Here is a 15380-nt window from a genome sequence, read left to right as displayed (position 1 = left end):
TCCTCCTTGGTAACTGACTCATGTCTTAGAGTTAAAGGGTGAGTTGGATGGTAGAAGAAGATCTGAGAGTACAGCTGGGTATGTTAATGTGGAGAAGCTAGTGAGGTACGGAGGGGGCACATTAGTAATGGCCTTTTAACATTTATACTTTCCACTCCATACATATAACTTGTACTTGGGATGTCTCACTCTCTCAGGATAATAAAGAACCAGGTTGGTGTGTACCAGATAACTGCTTGTGTGTGTGCTGACGCCTTCATTTCTTGGTGAAATGATGTGACAGAGAGAAGATTCTTCGAGCCAGAAATGCTGAACTGCTTTCTTCCACATCCTTTCCCTGATTGACCAGCTTAATAAAAGTCAGGAAAACAACTTGTTTGACTAGAGACTCTTTCACTAAGGCTTAATTTGATAATAACGAACAATTTCCTCCACAGCACATAAGAGATTCTAATAGATCTGCAACACATAAAACGATGGGAGGAAAAGTGGGTGTGACTAAACCAGGATAGATGCCAAAATCTATGTTGGGTCTTTGACTAGAGTGTTTATCTGCAGGTTTGCAGATCACTGGAAATGATCGTTTCTCAGGCTTATGTAAAATCAATACCTCCGTATCACTGATTGCAGGAGGTTGGGGAGTAGTTGGGAGAGTTGGTTATTTCAAAGCAGAGTTGATGCTCTCCAGTGTCAGCGAGGAATAGAAAGTACCAGACAGTGATGACCAGGTGAAGAACCAGGTACAGTAATCTGAAAACTCCACTTATGATTAAAGAAAAATTATACATCTGTTTTTTAACCAACATCATCACTGGTTAGAAATAGTGGGAAATCTTCTGTTTACTGGAGGTTTGAGTCAGAGGATGGACATGATGAGTAAATGAGGAGACGGGATGGCAGGAACAGGGCTGGAGAGTTTACTCTCTGTGGTCGCAGTAGACAAAGCAGGAAAAGTCTGCCTGACTGTTTAATGAACAGAATGACTGACTAGAAACTGTAGGAAATAAATAACTCCAGTAGACGGCAGTAGTGCTACTACTTGAAGGTGACTTCAGTGGTACTGTTCCCTCCATCTCTGCCTGGCAGCTGAATACTAACCACACTCTGCCACTGCAAAGCTTTGCTGAGGTTTTTGTGCATTTGGAGCTTTATTGGGAAAGAGGAGGTGAGTCAGGAGGACTGGAGCCGTTCTTTACATCAGTTTGTAGTTTGCTTTGGTCTGCTCAGATAAATGACAGAGCTGGGTTTTAATCAGACGTGGAGCAGCATACTAGAGAAGACAAAAAATGATATAGTTTTTAACTGTTTTTAATTACTATGTATGTGAAGAGAAGTCTTTTCTATTTCTATTTCCTTCTATTTCCACACATTGTAGGAACATTATAACTTAAACTTTTTTAAACTGATTGAATAAACCATGTCTTCTTTTCCTATTTTCTGCAGTCTCTTTTCTCTTAATACCCATTTGCAAAAGGTCAGTCTGCTCTAGTGTCACTTTCTACATTAAATTCATTTTCAATTTTAGCAAAATATTAAAGCTGCTGTTTGCTTAAAGGAAAAAATACCAGATGAGCCGGACCTGCCTACAATCTCTCTTTAAGAGAATGATTGCTGCCCCAGTTCTTGCCTTTTCAGTAGCTACAGGCAGGTACATCCTGGACATGGATGCTTCCAGTCACTGGACCAGTGGGGAAAGAAGATAGTTATCTTCTAGTAATCACTTCTCTCCAGCACAGCAGAGGTTGGCTCTACTGTTTTGAACATCTAGAGGGCCAATCAGCTTGTTAGTGTAGTGTCTAATTATTAGCATTATGTAGGTAGTATAATTAGATTTAGATATAAGAGCAAATTTAGGCATACGGGTATGTTTCTAATAGTATCACATGGATCTAGCACACAAAATGACCTTCAGAGTAGAAAGTATCACTTGAACTCAGCAAAGACAATTACTGATTAACCATAGGAAACACTCCATAAGATTAGGTTAGTCTAAGGGTGTTACAATCTGTCCTGCCACTCCTCCAGCACTCCCCTGTCCTGCCACTCCTTCATTCACTCCTCACCTCCCTCATCCTCCACACCTGTTCCTCATCAGCTCATCAGTAATCTAGTCAACCTGCCACACCTGTCCTCCTTTGTTCCCCAGTCCTTTATATACACCAGCACCATAATCATTCCCTGTTGGACCTTAACCTACACACAGCGGACTCACCCCTACTCCATTCCATAGTTCCTGTCCTGTCATAGTAAGACCTCTTCCTGTATATCCTGCTTGTTAAATAAAGGATGTTTAACCTGCCCTTGTCTCCGAGGAGTCCAGTGTAACAGAAGGTCCGACCCAAACCGACGAAATGTGCTGGAGGAAATGTATTCAGGAGAAACTACTGCCAGACCTGGAGGTTTACCTTTCCCCGAAAGACTTCAGTGCGGTCCACACTGCATGGGACACCTATGTGGACGCACTGGCTGTGTTCCCCGGACCCCTGGTGAGGCTCTGCTCAACGATGGACCTGATCACCCAATTGGAAGCCAGACCAACCCTCCTCCTCGTGTTTCCGGATCTGGCTGAACTGGTAAAGGAGGCTTGGGAGGTTTATATGGAGGCTCAACTGGAGAGTGTGGGTTTGAGAGCACCACCAGCATCTCCCCCGGCTTCCACGCCAGTGTCTGCAGCGTCTCCCCCGACTTCCACGCCAGTGTCTGCAGCGTCTCCCCCGGCTTACACGCCAGTGTCTGCAGCATCTCCCCTGGCTTCCACGCCAGTGTTTCCCTCGTCGCCTCCAGCTCCCAGGCTCACGTCCCCAGTGTCGCCTCCAGCTCCCAGGCTCACGTCCCCAGTGTCGCCTCCAGCTCCCAGGCTCACGTCCCCAGTGTCGCCTCCAGCTCCCAGGCTCACGTCCCCTGAACTGACGTCTGCTCCGGCTCCACGGCGTCTGACACTACAGCCACGGTCAGCACCTGTCCTGCAGCCTCCTGTGCCTGTTCCCCGGTCCTGTCTGGCTCTACAGCGTCCGACGCCCCAGCAACGGTCTACTCCGGCTCCACAGCGTCCGACGCCACAGCCAATATCAGCCCATGTCCTACAGACTCCCATGTCTGCTTCCCAGTCCTGTCCTGCTCCGCAGCCTCCGACACCTGATCCCCGGTCAGCCCCAGCTCTACAGTGTCCGACGCCACAGCAACGGTCAGTCCCGGCTCTTCTGCGTCCGACACCACAGCCCCGGTCTGTTCCTGTCCAGCAGCCTCCCGTGCCTGCTCCCCGGTCTTCACCGGATCTCCCACGTCATACACCGATGCCACGGATTGGTCCTTCTCGGTCTCCGACGTCTGCGCCACAGGCGGCTCCATTATTACCTCCGACACCAGCGCAACGGTCCTGTCCGGCGCTCACCAGTCCGAGGTCAGCTCAAGTCTCCGAGGGGGTCTCAGAGCGAGACGCTCCTCTCCAGCCCCTGGTTCTGTCCAGCCTGTTAGTTCCTGTCTCCGAGGAGGTAGATGGTTTCTGCGCTCCTCTCCCGCCAGTGGGTCCAGTCTCTGAGGGGGTCTCAGAGCGAGATGCTCCTCTCCAGCCCCTGGTTCTGTCCAGCCTGTTAGTCCCTGTCTCCAAGGAGGTCGACGCTTTGGACACTCCTCTCCCGCCAGTGGCTCCAGTCTCCAAGGGGGTCTCCAAGTGGGACACTCCTCTCCAGCATCTGGGTCCTTCCTGTTTCCTGCTCCTGTCTGTGCGACCTCCCGGTCGCCCGCCAGAATTATTAACATGTCTCTGTCTTCCAGAGCTCCTGTCTGCGCCCCTCTCTGCGTTCCAGCTTCAGTCGGCACACCTCTCAGAGCTCTAGTCAGCGCGCCTGCCAGACATCCAGCTCCAGCCGTCCGCCTGAGCTCCAGCCTGCACAGCCCTCAGGCCGTCCGCCTGAGCTCCAGCCTGCACAGCCCTCAGGCCGTCCGCCTGAGCTCCAGCCTGCACAGCCCTCAGGCCGTCCGCCTGAGCTCCAGCCTGCACAGCCCTCAGGCCGTCCGCCTGAGCTCCAGCCTGCACAGCCCTCAGGCCGTCCGCCTGAGTTCCAGCCCGAGCATCCCTCTGGCTCAGCGTCCGGTGATCCAGCCAGCCTGTTCTCCAGAGCTCCGGTCCTAGCATGCCCGTCCGCCAGGGGTTAGCCCCAGGCCTACTCGTCCTCCAGGTCTTCCTTCCATGACCCGGCCCTGGTCTGCTCCTCCTCCGGGTCGTCCTCCTTCCATGACCCGGCCCTGGTCTGCTCGTCCTCCGGGTCGTCCTCTGTCCATGACCCGGCCCTGGCCTGCTCGTCCTCCTGAGATCCGGTCCTGGCCCACTCGCCCTCCGGGCCGTCCTCCAGAGATCCGGCCTCCCAGGTCGCGGACCTGGCCTGCTCATCCTCCGGGGCCTCCTCCAAGGATCCGGTCCAGGTTTTCCGTCCTCCTGGACGCCCGCCAACGTTTTGGGTGTTTTTGTCTCCCCCTTGTGGTCGTCCACCAGGACTCCAGCTCCTGTCCTCACAGCCCTCCTGTCGTCCTCCCGTGCCGTCTGGAATTCGGCCTTCTGGAGGGGGGGGGGGGGGGGTACTGTTACAATCTGTCCTGCCACTCCTCCAGCACTCCCCTGTCCTGCCACTCCTTCATTCACTCTTCACCTCCCTCATCCTCCACACCTGTTCCTCATCCGCTCATCAGTGATCTAGTCAACCTGCCACACCTGTCCTCCTTTGTTCCCCAGTCCTTTATATACACCAGCACCATAGTCATTCCCTGTCGGACCTTAACCTACACACAGCGGACTCACCCCTACTCCATTCCATAGTTCCTGTCCTGTCATAGTAAGACCTCTTCCTGTATATCCTGCTTGTTAAATAAAGGATGTTTAACCTGCCCTTGTCTCCGAGGAGTCCAGTGTAACAAAGGGAAGGTTAGCCTAAAAGGAGGTGTCAGAGGTGAACTCATTAATGTTTTTGTTAACATATTTAAGTCCACTGGTTTGAATGCTCAGTGGGATTCTCAAAACTGGCCGGAGACCTCAGAGCTGTACAGATTTGTTTAAGATGTTTGTAATGCACCTTTTTTTTTTTTTTTTTATTCATCAAGCTTGCGTCCAGAGCTCTTTTTACCTCAACTATTTTATCACCTGCTTCAAGTAGTTCACTACATTAGCTTGAAAACACACATGCATAGGGACTGTCAAGGCAAGATGTTGAAGGCACAAGACACTAACCAAGCAGGTGAGGTAGTAAGACTCAGACTAGTATGCTCCATGCGACTAGTCCTCTGTGAAGTTTACGCTTCTTAGCATATTGTATGTGTGTGCAATAGATAAGGGGGTAAAAAAGAGAATGGAAGTAGGAGTTGGGCAAGTATCCCTAAAAACTAGTGGAGGGGGTGTGGCTATGGAAGAAGGGGGTGGCTCAGGTTGGTCGGGTGTGGTCCCATCATTGATGAGAAAGCTTAGAGAGCCCTAAGTAAGTGCGGTTTAAGTACATGTGATATTACCTTAAGATTTTTGCCCATGCAAATTGAAACAATTAAAAAATTTAAATCTTAGTAAATGGAATTAAGTCATTTTAAATTAAAACCGTGATTTAAAATAATCCAGAAACCTGTGCTTGTTTAACTAGGCGATGAAAGATTTCATGCATTTACTATTCAGAATAGATGTTTGTTTTAAATCAGCATGTGTTTCAAAATTAAAGAACTTTCAGAACTTGAAAGATGTGACAACTTGCCTCTTGCTGTTGGCTCAACATGAAGAACTTAAATTTTGAAGTTAAAGAACAATTCTCCAACTGAGTTCACTTATATTTTCAAGGCAGCAGGGAAACTTGTGTTAAACTGACTTCAGATGTCCTACAGTGTGCCCACAGCAACTGCTAACACAGCTAGAGACATTTTTATTTGGATCGCCATCAGCTGCAGTAAACAGCTGCTACTGTTCTTGCTGGGGCCCTTTTGTTAAGTACAATCAAATATATCAGGTAACACGAGGTAGTCTGTAATGTGGTTCACACTCCTAATGCACACTGCCTGCAATGATTTTTAAATAGATCAAATGTATTTAATAATCAACACAATAACAGTGTCAATACATTTGACACAGGACAGCAAAAATGTGCAGAAAAATGACCAATTTCACATAAACTACAACCATGGAGAAATGTACAACCTCAATCTAAGATAGAGAGAGAGAAAGAGAGAGAGCAAAAAATGGTGCTTGGTATGCATTTAAACGTCATAAACCACATGCTTACAATAACTAATTTATTGCCAAAATACAGACCAAAATCATCTCATTGCTTCAAAGCTCAGCATGTATTTCTGACAACCAATCAGGAGATGATTTGTCCTCCACCGGTTTCAGATGGAAGAGCAGCTGGTTCTGAGCGGGATGACCTGCGAGGCTGTACTTCACCGTCACACAGCCCTCTGCTGCCTCTAAACACTGAGAAATCATTACAGGCTTTAAATAATACACACAGCTTTACATAATAGTACATGTGATTTTTGATTTCTATGTTATTTATTTATTTAATTGTTTGTTTGTTTATTTTTTTATTTATTGACAGCCTCATCAGTAAAACCATTTAAACAACAGTCATGGTGGTGCTCCTACCTGTCCAGTGAGCTGGGCATAAATCAGTGACCTCTGTTCCTGGAAAATTGCTGTGATTGGTGGAGAGAGGACGGTGGCTGACACTCCCTTTGGTAAATCCCATGTTAGTGAGATGTCCTCCACAGCTGGCTGCAGTGCAAACCGCAGCCCCTGCATCACCTGATGGTTGAAACACATTAGAAATGGTTAAGTCATCTGTATGCATCTGTATGGGGAATGTGATGTTACAGTTTTAACTGGACTTTGTTTTTACTGAGATGATTTTGTTTGAAGCAGCTGCAGATGATTGATTGTAAAGTGAAGAAGCTGAGCCTGATGTGGACGTGATGAATAAGATGGCTTAGTTGTATAGGGGTCTTTGATTTGCAGCCACATTGTGGACGGAGGTGACGTCCATGAGTTAATGGATTAATGTTGTGTTTGTTGTAGAGTCCATCCATAGAGCGTGTGTGTATAAGTGTATAGGATGTGTGTTCTAGATTGCTAGTGTTGTTGTCAAGGTAACCACTAAAGGTATTAGCTATGTGTGTTTATTTGGTATTTTGAGGGGTGAGGGGAAATGTAAGGGGGAAAGCAGATAAGGACAAAGCCAACGAAGAAATATGTCTGTGTGACCTATGAGAAAATCAAATGTGCCAGATAAGTATATCAATAGTGCTGTTAGGTCTGGCAATGGTGGTGGCTTGGGCGGTTAAGGGGCTGCTGCGTAAAACGGAAGACGGCTGGTTCAATTCCCCGCTCTGCCAGGCGTCTGCTGTTGTTTTTGGGGTTTTTTGTTTTGGTGTTTTTTCTCTGTATTTTCTTATATATATATATATATATATATATATATATATGTATATATATATATATATCCCTGAGGACTCTCCAAAGGGATTAATAAAGTATTTCTATATTTCTATTCTATTCTATTCTATATATATATATATATATATATATATATATATATATATATATATAAATTTAATGCTCATTTAATTTACATTTCATTTACCCCTAAATACTAATTACCTCTTCCAATGTTTACCTGGGCATGATGAAAAGGTGCTCCAAACCCTCTGCTGCACAAGGACACAAACAGACAAAACAAAGCCCACTATACAGGTAAGCCATCTTATTCATTATGCTGTCAAATCTTAAACACTACTTTGAATTACACAATCAAATCTCATTGCTGCCACTTGGCTATTGCTGCTAGCTGCTATCCAGTGGGACTTCGTTAGCTTGTGCTCGCAGCCTCCCGGTGGAGATTCCAGATCTGGATCACTTCACTCCTGCCGGTACGTCAGTAATATAGCTGAAACATTGCTCTACAGTTACTCAGTTCTCACCTCTGTTCTCCCACATCCACAGACGAGCCCACTGCCGAGGACCAGATTCAACAACCCTGAGACACCTTCTTATGTACAATAAAGTCTTATTCATCCGATCCCAAGGTCTCTGGCATTTTGTGGGTCCAATCTGCTGAACTGTGATAGAAAGGGAATCCTTCTTACCTTCAAACTGCACAACTCCTCCATAGAGCAACAACATCCACTGTTATACATTTACACTTTGCACTACATTTACATGTTTACTGTTTATCATATTGATAATACTGTACATATTACTCACTGGCAGGATCTATCCTCTATCTGTTTATATAGATATTGTAACTAATTTGGGATTTTATTGATTTTTCTTATTGTGATTTTTATCTTTATCTTATCCATTCTTTATTTGGTATGGAGCCACTGTGTGCACACAGCTTCCTCCAGGATTAATAAAGTATTCTGATGATGTTTGGAGTTGATGCATTTATTCATACAAGTCAAAGTGTCATAAGAATATAATGTGCTTAAATTGATCAATTCAGAATAGCAGACACATGTATAGACAGATCATTTAACACGCCACATGCATGGCAATAAGTTCAGGCTAACAAGTCAGAGGGTCCATGGTGTTCTCCCAATAATGTAAATAATAATGGACATAATAAACATAGCATGTTTAATTACCATAAAGATTTAATCAAAATCCAGGAACAGCTGTGCAGAAAAATGACCAATATCACATACACTACAACCATGAACAAATGTACAACCTCAATCTGGCACCAGCCAGCTGCCAGGTAAAAACATCCTTTTGCATTGTACAGGCATCTTGTTAAGTTCCACTGTTACAATTCAACATATTTTATTATAGTTGCTGTGTGTTAAGTATCTGTGTCCACCCTCCCTGTTTTTTCCATGAAATAGGAAGAGGGCCGACACTCTTCTGGCTGCTGTGCAGGACAAGCTGTTAGATGCTGAACAGCAGAGGCAAAGCCATCCACACGTCAACATCCTGAAGTCTTTCAGGGACAGACACAAAGGAGGCAAAAGAGCGAGCAGCTTGACAGGTAGGGGTGAAGCCAGCGGAGATCTGTGATGGAGGGTCTCTGGGTGTACTGGACAAGATGGCAGGAAAAGCCAGTGTGATATGCAGAATCACATACGCACATGTATATAGTTATTTTTGCACTGCTGTATTGTTTGTTGGCGATATAGTCAAAAATACATTTGTAAAGTAAGGGATCCATTGCAGCGCAGTGAACTTTCCCATATTGGCCTTAATGGATGTCAATTGTTCCCATGATGTCATCTGATGTTGGCCTATCTAAACACGTAATAGGTTAATGTTTATTTAAATGTAATACTTTAACCTGTGATTTTGTCTAATAAGACTTAATTAAGGAATTTTAACATTTTTTTTCATTAAAAATGCAGGGATGCAAATGATCTACCTCAATTATATGTAAAATAAATAAAGTCTAAATGGGGTGTTTGCGGTGTTCACCATAGCATATTGCATCATTTTAAAAACCTGTAAGCTAGTGTAGTCGTTGGGTTCTACCACTGTAATGCCTTGGTGATAAAATGTTTGACTGTCAGTTATTAACAATTGCACACACACGTACTCATCAGCCTGGAAAATGTCATTTAGATCTTTATTGGAAATGAAGGGGATTGTAGCTGTTGTAGCTTGCAACATGTCCATTAACACGTAAAATAGACTATTTAATATTAACAGCTGACATTCTGAGAGGTTTCTGTGTTTTGCGTGAGTGGGGTGCTTTTCACGGCAGGGGTGTTTTTTCAGCACGACACCTGTCGAAGTCTTTTTAAACAGTGCGGAAAGACTTTTCTTCAGAGTGAAAACAACAGATTGAGATAAATTCTGCATTTGGACTTAAAAGTTTTAAATGGTAAGTTTCGCAATATAGTCACGATGTGTTACAAGTTAATAGTTTGAGTTTTTGTTAGGGATTGGTTTATGTTGAATAGATTTTAAAGCTTGCTTGTTATCCGGTAATTTTATCCTTAGCTGAGGAGAAAAATGGTTTGGTTAAGGCTTTAAAGCGATGGGTTCTTTCTTTGCTTTTTAATTCAAACAGCATTTATATTCTGTCCCAAAACGGTGTAAATGCCATGTTTGCTGCTTAATAAGGTTGAAAAAGATGGGATGTCAGGCATGCTAACCTTGTAAGACAGGGAAAACCTGTATGAGTTTCCTCCGGGAGAAACAGTTTTTTTTTTATTTTAAATTTCAAGTTAATTTAAATCATGATTATGATTTATAAAGACGTTTACTTACTGTTTGTAAGTAAACTGAATGCTATGCTAACAGCTAGCTACCATGCTAACAGCTAGCTAACAGCTAGCGACCAGCTTCTCAGGGTGACACGTTTTTGATTTATTGAGTGCCTACCAGCAGGCCGTCACTCTAAGTTGTACCAGAAGTAAATCAACTGTTTTGCATCAAAGTATCCTTCTGTTTTGAAAATGCCACCTAAACAGAAACTAGACACAAAGCCTGAGGAAGAATTTGTTACAATGTCTCAGGTGAATGAAATTTTACAGCAGCAGAAAGAAATGTATTCTGCCCTATTACAGCAGCAACAGGAAAATTTTACAGGTTTTGTGAAAATCATCATGGATTCTACAAATACAAGAATGGATACTCTATCAAGAGAAATACATGAAATAAAAACTAGTTTAACTTTTACACAAAAAGAAGTTGATGATATTAAACTGAACTTGGCCAAACAGACCAACAACAGTGAAATACTACAGTCAGACTTTTCAAGATTGTGTGACAGGGTATTAGCTGTTTCAGATAAATTTGAAAATCTAGAGGCACTATCAAAGAAGAACAATTTAGTCATAGATGGAGTAGCTGAGTCACCTGGTGAAACGTGGGCTGAATCTGAGGAAAAAGTCAAAAACATATTTAAAGAAAAATTACAGTTTCAAAGAGACATAGAACTGGAGGTGGTGCAAAATACCACAGAGCAGTGACAGACCAAGATCCATGTTGGTGAGGTTTTTAAAATTCAAGGATCGATTGGCAATCATGCAAAGAGCAAAAAACCTAAAGGGAACAAATATCTACATTAGTGAAGATTACAGAGAAGACGTTAAAAGGAAAAGAAAAGAACTACTCCCAAAAATGAAAGAAGCAAGAGACAAGGGAAATATTGCTTTCCTTCGTCATGATAAGCTGATCATACATCCACGCAGCAGCACTCCTAATAAGCAGTAATTGTGAAGCGTACAAAATTTTTAATTGTTGCAAATTCACTATTTCTCTTTAATGCTATATGAAAAGGACTGTACAAAAGTCAGCTAAAGGAATGAAAATTGCACATTTAAATATAAATAGTATAAGAAATAAATTAACAGAAATTGCTGATATTCTGAGGTCTAATAACTTGAATATACTTGCTATCTCAGAAACTCATTTAGATGAGACTTTCGATGATAATGAGTTGATTATCAATGGATATAATATTTTCAGACGAGATAGAAATAAATAATAATAATAATAATGGATTAGATTTATATAGCGCTTTTCAAGGCACCCAAAGCGCTTTACATTGTGAATCCATTATTCATCCACTCCTCACTCATACCTGGTGATGGTAAGCTACATGCGTAGCTACAGCTGCCTTGGGGCAAGCTGACGGAAACGTGGCTGCCAGTCTGCGCCTACGGCCTCTCCGACCATCACCGAACATTCATTCACACATTCATACACCAGTGATGCCAACACTGGAGGCAAGGAGGGTTAAGTGTCTTGCCCAAGGACACAACGACAGATGACTGCGGGAGTGGGAATCGAACCGCCGACTTTCTGATCATTGGACAACCTGCTCTACCGCCTGAGCCACTGCCGCCCCTAAATATGGCAGTGGTTTAGCTTTCTACGTGCAAGATCATGTACCAGTTAAAATTAGAGCAGACTTGATGAATTACAACATTGAAGTGATATGGTTACAGTTACATTTACCGCATATAAAACCTCTGCTGGTTGGAGGTTGTTATCGACCTCCGAACGCTGATAGCAAGTACATGGTCACTATGACTGAGATGTTGGGCTACAGTAGCACACTGGGCTTAGAGATGTACTTTATGGGAGACCTTAACATTGATTGTCTATCAAAAAGATGTCCTTTGAGAGCAAGACTTTTGGATGCCACAAATGCAGCTGGTCTTCATCAATTAATTGACAAACCAGCAAGAATTAATTGTAGAAATGATGGTACTATCACATCAACTTGTATTGATCACATTTTTACAAATGCTCCAGAATTGTGTACTGGTGCTGTTTCTGTTCCGATGAGCTGTAGTGATCACAATTTAATTGTAACTATAAGGAGAGTTAAATTGGACAAGCCAGGGCCTAAAATTATTTGTAAGAGATCCTTTAAATCGTTTAATCAAGATGTATTTATGGAAGATGTTGAAAATATATGTTGGTCTAATGTATTTGCTCAAACTGATGCTAATGATGCACTTGAGGAATTTAAAAGTAAGTTTATGTTTTTATTGGATAAACATGCACCACTCAGGAGGTTTACAGTAAAGAATGTCAAAACACCTTGGTTAGATAAAGAATTAAATCAATCTATAAAACAAAGAAACCAAGCCAAAGAAACCGAGATTTTAACAGGCAATCAAGAAGACTGGATTATCTATCGTAAATTACCAAACTGTGTCACAAAGTTAAATAAGACCAAAAAGAAACTATATTATGAAAATAAATTTGAACATACTAAGAATGATTATAAAAAACTTTGGAATACAATCAATGATTTAACTAGAAGAAATAGAAAATCTAACCCAGCTTATATTAATAATGATGGTAATTTCTTAACAAAGCCTTTTGATATAGCAAATTATTTTAACAATTATTTTATAAATAAAATTGACAAATTAAAAGAGAAAATGTCAGCAGATACAAATATATCTCATTTACAAATAAAAAAACAAAATTATGAAGGATCGAAATTGTATTTTTAAATTTGAAAATGTAACTGTTTGTCAGGTTGTAAATATTCTAAGAAGTCTTAAAAATAAGCCACCAGGTGTTGATGACATGGATGGAGACCTCCTGAAGATGGCAGCAGATTTAGTTGCTCCTGCCATTTGTCACATAATAAACCTAAGTTTAACCACAGGTATATGTCCACAAGAATGGAAAAAAGCAAAGATTATACCATTAGTAAAAGATAAAAAGCAGCCTTTCTCTGGTAAAAATAGTCGACCTATAAGCCTTTTAACAACTATAGGCAAGCTCATGGTGAATATTGTATACAAACAAGTCAACAACTACTTTCTAGATCAAGGATTATTTACTCCACATCAACATGCTTATAAAAAAGGCCATTCAACAGCTACTGCTCTGACAATGATGACTGATGACTGGCTAACAGATATTGAAGAAAAGAAAATAGTGGCCAGTGTCATGTTAGATTTTTCTGCAGCATTTGATATAATTAACCATTCATCATTAATTGATAAGCTAGGGGCATATGGATTTGATGAATCTGCTATAACGTGTTTTAACAGCTACTTAACTGACAGAACACAAACTGTTTACTTCAGTGGTTGTTATTCCAGTATTAAGACTGTGACTTGTGGCGTTCCCCAAGGAAGCAGCCTTGGTCTTTTACTGTATAATATTTACACCAACGATTTACCACTTGTTTTGACAAAAGCAAAAACAGTAATGTACGCTGATGACTCAACAATCTATGCATCAGCAACGACCATGCAAGAGCTAAATGCTGTCCTACAAACAGAGTTAAATGCTGTGGTGGATTGGATTAATAAGAACCATTTAATTCTAAATTTATCAAAAACACAATGCATGGTATTTGGTTCTAACTATACAATAAATCGAAATCCATCCCTAAAGATAAAAGTCCAAGAAACCCAAATTGAACAAGTCTACGAGACTAAGCTTTTAGGAATCATAGTAGATGGTAGGTTATCTTGGTCAAAACATATAGATAGTATGTGTGCCAAAATGGGTAGGGCAGTTCCAATAATTAAAAGATATGCAAAGTTCTTAACATTTAAAACAATCAAAGTAGTTTCACAAGCATTAATATTGTCAAATCTCGACTATTCTCCAACTGTATGGTCAAATGCAACAGCTGAAAAGATAAGAAAATTACAAATAATACAAAACAGAGCAGCAAGAATGGTTCTTCGTTGTGACTATTACACCAGTGTAAAACTCATGCATGAGAAATTAAACTGGCTGTTGGTTTATGACAGACTTTTATATTCATTATTGACATTTGTTAGGAATATTTCGGTCACTAAAACTCCTCAGATCCTCTACCAAAATCTACTGTTTAGTGTAGACATACATAAGTATGATACTAGACATGCCTCCGTAAATAAATTTATTTTACCCAAAGTAGCAACAAACTATAGAAAGAAAACATTCAGTTTTAGAGGAATGCAGGAATGGAACTTACTCCCTAAACAAATAACACAAATAGAAAACAGACTGAATTTCAAGATTCAATTAAAAAAGTTAATTCTACAAAATTCAAGTGAATCATTAGCATAATTGTCTAGACTGACCTATGATTGAAAATGTATTTTTTTATTATTATAAATATTTTAATAATGAATGTGAAAATTGTTATTTATTATTGTAAGAATATGGTTTTAATATTGCTGAGTATCTTTTTACATTATTTGTGCATGGCAATGAAATGTATGTAATGTATTGTATAATTATTTTGATCATGTCATTTTAAATGTGTAACTCTTCTTCGGGACCCCAGGAAGAATAGCTACAGCTTTGCTGTGCTAATGGGGATTCTAATGAATAAATAAACAAATAAACCAGTATTATTGGGACAGGGCTTTCACTGTGGCAGCATCAAAGCTGTGGAATCAAATATAAAAAGGCCTCGTTGCTGTCTGTCTTAAAAAATCCTCTTAAACCCTCTAATTTTCTTTGGGTGTTAACACCAGGTGAGGTGGTGGTTTTATGTAAAGGTTTTGTTGTTTTTGGTCATTTTATAATTTCTTGGTGATGGTTTTGGCCTGTGTTTTAGTGTATTTATAGGTTACATGTTTTGTAAATGATTTGCTGTTTTATTGTTCATCACTTTGGCCATATTTTTGTGTTTGAAGTGCTCTATAAATAAATTGGATTATTAGTGTGAGCACAATCTTTTTTTCTTTTATTTTTTGGCCATGAAGTGATAGTGTTGCTATTTAAAAATGATAAGAATTAACAAGGTAAAATAACCTCTGTTGAAGCAGTGACACTAGCACTCACTTTTTTACTGAAGACTTTCAGAAAGTAGCAGGAAATTTAAGGTTTAAGAGTGATGTTTATGAGAGATTAAATTCAAATTCCATTCTACACCATCACCTGGGCGGCCACAATATGAGCTGCAGTAGTTTGTCTGGGGACTTGATTTAAAGTATGTTTA

General features: G+C 41.2%; 2 long non-coding RNA genes across 2 annotated transcripts; one reads left to right on the top strand and one right to left on the bottom strand.

Moving 5' to 3' along the window:
- Positions 1 to 4645: 4645 nt before the first annotated feature.
- LOC121631532 lies at positions 4646 to 14497 on the bottom strand. Its single transcript, XR_006008760.1, has 3 exons — positions 14415 to 14497; positions 13504 to 13508; positions 4646 to 4656 (listed from the first exon to the last, which is right to left on the bottom strand). It is a non-coding gene; the product is annotated as an uncharacterized LOC121631532 (long non-coding RNA).
- On the top strand, positions 7639 to 8056 carry LOC121631536. Its single transcript, XR_006008761.1, has 3 exons — positions 7639 to 7717; positions 7812 to 7893; positions 7967 to 8056. It is a non-coding gene; the product is annotated as an uncharacterized LOC121631536 (long non-coding RNA).
- Positions 14498 to 15380: the final 883 nt, after the last annotated feature.

Source organism: Melanotaenia boesemani, chromosome 2 (genome assembly GCF_017639745.1).
Source record: "Melanotaenia boesemani isolate fMelBoe1 chromosome 2, fMelBoe1.pri, whole genome shotgun sequence".
NCBI classification, from domain to species: Eukaryota; Metazoa; Chordata; class Actinopteri; order Atheriniformes; family Melanotaeniidae; genus Melanotaenia; species Melanotaenia boesemani.
Note: the sequence above shows the minus strand (reverse complement) of the source record. Positions and strands in the feature narration are given on the sequence as shown.